Source organism: Molossus molossus, unplaced genomic scaffold (assembly GCF_014108415.1).
Source record: "Molossus molossus isolate mMolMol1 unplaced genomic scaffold, mMolMol1.p scaffold_m16_p_13, whole genome shotgun sequence".
Classification (NCBI taxonomy): Eukaryota; Metazoa; Chordata; class Mammalia; order Chiroptera; family Molossidae; genus Molossus; species Molossus molossus.
Genome location: NW_023425348.1, coordinates 62,951,572 through 62,958,106, shown reverse-complemented (window position 1 = coordinate 62,958,106; position 6,535 = coordinate 62,951,572).

Sequence of the window (6,535 nt, the reverse complement as noted above, 5' to 3'; positions counted from 1 at the left end):
GTTAAAATATCAATGCTACCCAAAGCAATCTACTGATTCAATGCAATCACTATCAACATTTCAATGGCATTTCTCATAGAAATAAAGCAATCCTAAAATTTGTATGGAAACACAAGACCCTGATTAGCCAAAGCAATCTTGAGAAAGAAGAATAAAGCTGGAGGCACCACATCCCCTGATTCCAAACTATATTAAAAAGCTATAGTAATCAAAACAGTATGACATGGGCATAAAAACAGATACATAGATCAATGGAACAAAATAGAGAGCCCAGAAATATACCTGTGCATCAGTGGCCAATTAATTTAAGCAAAGGAGCCAAGAATATACAATGGGGAAAAGACAGAAGATTGGACAGCCAATGTAAAAGAATGAAACTGGACTACTATCTTATACTATACACAAAAAAACGTAACTCAAAGTGGATTAAATACTTGCATGTAGGACATTGAAACCATAAAACTCCGAAGAAAACATAGGTGGTAAGTTCCATGAAATCAGTGTGGCAATGATTTTTTTATCTAACACCAACAGCTCAAGCAATAAAAGCAAAAATAAACAAGTGGGCTACATCAAACTAAAAAGCTTCTGCACAGCAAAGAAAAACATCAATAAAATAAAAAGAAAACCTACTGAATAGGAGAAAATATTCACATATCATGTATCTGATGAAGGGCTCCCACAAGTATATAAAGAACTCGTACATCTCAATGGCAAAACAAAACAAAACAAAAATGAACAAATCAAGAAATAATTGCTTTTATCATGGGCAAAATCTGAATAAACATTTTTTAAGGAAGACATACAGATGACCAACAGGTACATGAAAAGATGCTCAAAACCACTAATCATCAGGGAAATGCAAATTAAACCACAATGAGATATCCCCTCATACCTGTTAGAATGGCTGTGATTACACACACACACACACACACACACACAAACATAAAATGAGTACTGGCAAGAATGTGGGGGAAACAGAGCCCCTGTGTACTGTTGGTGGAAATGTAAATTGGTGCAGCCACTATGAAAAACAGTATGAGGGTTCCTCAAAAATAAAAAATAGCTACCATATGATCCAGAAATTTCACTTCTGGGTATTTATCTGAAGAAAACAAAAACACTAACTTGAAAAGATATATGCACACCCATGTTCATTGTAGCACTGTTTACAATAGTCAAGATGTGGAAACAACTTAAATGTCCATCAGTGGATGAGTAACTGTGGTGTATATACAAAATATACAAACAAAATATTATTTATCCATAAAAAGAATGAAATCATACCATCATAGACACTGTGGCTGGACTTAGAGGGCATTATGCTAAGCAAAATAAGTCAGACAGAGAAAGCCAAACACTGTATGATCTCACTTATATGCAGAATCTAAAAAACCCAAAACCCAAAAATCCAGGCTCATAGACACAGAGAACAGATTGGTGGTTACCAGAGGTAGGGGGTCGGGGGTAGGTGAAATGGGTGAAGGGGGTCAAAAGGTACAAACTTCCCGTTATAAAATAAATAAGTCATGGAATAGAATGTACAGCATGGTGACTATAGTTAATAATACTGTACTGTATATTTGAAAGTTGCTGAGAGTAGAGCTTAAAAATCCTCATCATAAGAAAATACTTTTTAAAAAATTGATTTTAGAGATAGAGGAAGGAGAAAGAGAGAAAAATAGAGAAACACTGATGAAAGAGAACATCAATTGGCCACCTCCTGCATGCCCCTCACTGGGGACTGGGCCCACAACCTGGGCATGTGCCCTGACCAGGAATGAAACCAGTGACCTCTTGGCACATGTGTCAACGGTCAGCTACTGAGCCACACTGGCCAAGCAAGAAAATAATTTTATAACTGTGTATGGTGATGTATGTTAACTAAATTTATTGTAGTGATTATTTCACAATATACACAAATATTGAATTAATATGTTATACACCTGAAACTAACATAATGCTATATGTCAATTATACCTCAACAATAATAAAAAAATAAATAACAGAAATAATAAAACAAAAGGAGGACCATCACTCCTTCCTATCAGCATTGTTACGAGACTTGAATGAGGTCATGCAGATCATGTGCTCAGAAGGAAAGCCTGAGGCATAGTAGGTGCTTAATTAATGACAGCCCACTGCTATGATCCCTTAACCTTATTTTTTATTTATTTATTTTTTATCCTCACCTGAGGACATTTTTCCTTTTTTTTGTTCAGATAGAGTGGGAGGGAGAGAGAGAGAAACATCCATGTGAAAGAGACACATTGAGTGGCTGCCACCTGCACAACCCAACCAGGGCCGGGACAAACTGCAACCGAGGTACGTGCCCGTAGCGGGAACCGAACCCAGGTCTCTCTGGACCGCAGGCCGACGCTCTTACCACTGAGCCAAACCGACCAGGGCCCTTAACCTTATTTTAAGGCAGACTTTCCTATCAGGCAAAAATGCTGGGTATCACAGCCATCAAAAAAGTGCCTTATGCCCAAAGATCCTCCCAAACACAAACATTTGTGCTCTGCCACCCACCACCTGCTTTGAAATTCCACCAATTCAAAATTCATTTAGTATCATGACCAAGATTTTTAAAAAACAATTTAACATACTCCTCAAGTAACAAATGACATATTTACATCCCGGTGTAAACGTTATTACATTGCTTTCCTCCTTACACCTGGGACACTTTCAGGACCCACAGATGAAAGGCCTGGCGGGCGGAGGAGGAAGGGAGAGGCAGTGTCCGAGGACAGGCTGCTCTGGTGCAGCTTCCCTGCCGTGGAGAGGTTTGCGTCACCGGGGAGAACATGACGTTTGGAGAGGTCAGAAGAGAAAAACCAGGCAGTACAAATACGCCTGAGAAAGGTTAACTTGCTCCCCTACTTTTCACCTATTTTCAATCACCACTTCCCGAGAATCACTAATAAGAATGAACAAATTTGTTCTGACTGAATTGACTTCCAATTTCCAGTCTTTTCCCCTATGGATTTAGACAGAAGTAGCTCTAAATTAGGTATCAGATGCCCTGAGTCTAACACCTAGAGATAAATTACTAACTTCTCTGAGACTCAGCTTCTGCAGTTGTCCAGTGGAGATAATAAATCTTGCTCGACCCTGGCCGGTTTGGCTCAGCGGTTGGAGTGTCGGCCTGCGGACCAGAGAGTCCAGGGTTCGGTTCCCGCTAGGGCCATGTACCAAATAAATAAATAAATAAATAAACAAACAAATAAATAAACAAATCTTGCTGGGCCTCACCCTCAAAGCTGAGGTGAAGATCAAATAAGATAATGGAACAGAGAGAGCTAGGTAAATTGTAAACACTATCTCAGTGTCCATGGATGTGAGGCCCACACGCCCATTTGAATCATGCAGGTGTGTTTGCTGCAGGAGAATGGTATTTCTTTTTTTTTTATCCTCACCCCACGACATTTTTGCATTTATCCTCAGATAGAGCAGGAAGGAAGAGAGAGAGAGAAACATCAATATGAGAAAGACACATCAACTGGTTGCCACCCAAAAGACCCCAACCAGGGCCGGGGACAAACTGCAACTGAGGTACGTGCCCATGCTCTAACTGCTGAGCCAAACTGGCCAGGGAGGAGAACGGTATTTCTTTTTTTTTTATCCTCACCCGAGGACATTTTTCCATTTTTTGTTCAGGTAGAGTGGGAGGGAGAGAGAGGAACAGAGAGAGAAAGAGAGAGAAACATCGATGTGAAAGGAACACATCGAGTGGCTGCCACCCGCACAACCGACCAGGGCCGGGGACAAACTGCAACCGAGGCACGTGCCCTTAGTGGGAACCGAACCCGGGTCTCTCAGGACCGCAGGCCGACGCTACAACCGCTGAACCAAACTGGCCAGGGCGAGAACGGTATTTCTTGATGAGAAGCATAATCAAGAAGGTCACTTAAACTGGCTTAAGGGCATCAGAAGAAAACTAAAACAACAGCAGCAAGAGTCTACACGCAGAGAAAACATCCTCGCAATTCGACTAGTGACCAAGGAGCAAGAGATGCCAGAGTGTCCTCAGACCCAGGACCTCCGGCCAGTCCAGCAGCCAGTGCTGCCCAGCTGAGACCAACAACGGCAGACTCAGGGATCAACTTGTTTCTTCTACAAGTGAGTGGTGAGCTGGGACAGACCAAAGACAATTGGAACAAGTTCCAAGTGAACTGAGTGCCTGGAATTTACACCGATAGTCAGGAGCTCCTGGCAGTCCCACTACCAGATCGCTGTGGTAGGACAGGCAGGGACTCGTTTCCACACCAACACTCAGACGTTTTGAGCCAAAAAGTCACATTCTTCTTTTTTTTAATCCTCACTCGAGGATATTTTTCCATTGATTTCCAGATAAAGTGGGAGGGAGAGAGAGAGAGAAACAAGATGTGAGAGAGACACATCACCTGGTTGCCTCCTGCATGACCTGACCAGGGCCCGGGATGAACCACATCCGAGGGGCATGCCCTTGACTGGAATCTCACCCACAATGCTTTGGTCTGCAGGCCCAAGTCTAACTGCTGAGCCAAACCGGCCAGGGCAAAAAAGAAAAGCCACATTCTTATACTACCCAGCTTTTAACGGTTAATGTGAAACTTACCAGATGAACCTTGCGTTTCAGCCGTTTTCTCTTCCCCTCCCTCTGCTTCGGAGGCCTGATGGCGTCGGACACTGTGTTCCGAAGATGTGGCCACCTCCGAAAAATTCCCCTTCTAGAACATGTAGACACTTGAGAAATGTTTCTGTTTGAAGAAAACAGAGGAAGAGTCTTGATCTGTGGCACACTGTGTCTTCGGTTTGGAGGAATGAAAACCTGGAGATTTAAAACCATGAATTTAACATGTAAAGTTCCAGTGGAATGTAAAAATGGAATATGCATCGCTTTTTTTTTTTTTTATCCTCACTCGAGGACATTTTTCGATATTTTGTTCAGATAGAGTGGGAGGGAGAGAGAGAGAAAGAAACATCGATGTGAAAGGGACACCTGGAGTGGTTGCCACCCACATGACCCAACCAGGGCCGGGGACAAACGGAATATGCATCACTTTTAACCTTGAGCACAGTGACTTGGAGACATGGTTAATCAGTGTTGCCAATAAGACCGTGGACTTCGTGATTGTTGTTGAACTTCTGGGTCAAACTCAGATGAGGTGAATTTTGCCTTCCAAGGGTTCATTTGCTAAGAAACAACTTAACAACTATGAGATAATAAAATAGTGGATATCAGTACAAGTAGTTCATCTATTTAACCATTTAGTTTGGGCGTTGACATAACTAGCATGAGCCTTAAATCGGTGTGGTTTTAATCAATGGTTTGTTCTGAATGGTTGCTAATGATGTAGGTGACCTTACTGAGGACTCCAAACGTGAAGGTGTGGTATCAAACTTCAGGTTTCAACTGTTGGAAGCATTGTAAACATTAATTCACAACCAGACTCCCTAGTGATATGAGATTCACTGCGTTATTTTCATAGTGATATTTATTAAATCTCCATTCCATTCAACAGGCACATGTTGAAAGATGGTGTTCTTTCTTTGTATTTGGACCTTTTGTATCACTCTCTTGATATTAAATAAAAGGTGCCTTGAAACAGAAACTATTTTTTCTTTTTTTAAAAGAAGGACATTTGCCTAAGGATTGGGTCAGTGATAGGCCCAGAATGAAGAAAAGATCCCATGAGCCGGATGTGGCCATCTGTCGCCCACTATCCGTTCTCTTCTTCCGTGATAAGGGAGTTCAGCTGAGCACTGGCGATCCAGGTAAAGCTGACACACCCCAGCCTTCTTTACGGCTCGGTGAGCCCTTGGTCACAACATCCTGGCCAACGGGATATGAATGAGCAAATGCCGTATGCACTCAGGCTCTTGCCTGAAAAGCTGAAGCACATGCTCTCCCTTCTTGCTGAGCAAAGGGCTGTTCTCCTTGTTGGCTGAGAGATGGTGAGTGCCGCAGCCACCACTTTGGACCTACAAGTTGGAGCCACATGTGAAGAACGGCAGGGGACAGGGCGGGGAGGGCAGGAGAGGAGGGTCTCAGTGGGGGGGAAGGAGAAACATCGTAACAAAAATAAATACATACGTACATACATACAAAGAATGGCAGGGCTGCCTACCAGCCCAGTGCCTCTACTCTCTTAACTATGACATGAAAGAGAAATAAATACTTACCTAGTTTAAGCTGCTGTCATTTGGGGTTTCTTTGTTACAGCAGCTTAGACTACTCTAAGCAAACCTACTGGATGTTCCATATAACGTCAAACTGAGCCCGCCCCAGGTAGGTGCAAGGGTCTTTTGCCAAATCGAGACAGTGCCCAGGTAACTAACGTAAGGGGATTCCCTGCCACCCTGATTGGCTGGCTGACCAAGGAGCTGTTTTTCTTGACTGTCCTCAGAAGAGACCAATACTGCCAATACCTTGATCTCCAGCTTCAGCCTCCAGAACTGGGAGACAATACATTTCTGTTGTTTAAGCCGTCCAGTCTGTGGTACTTTGTTATGGCAGAGCCCTGGAAAGCTAATACACAACTCCACATAT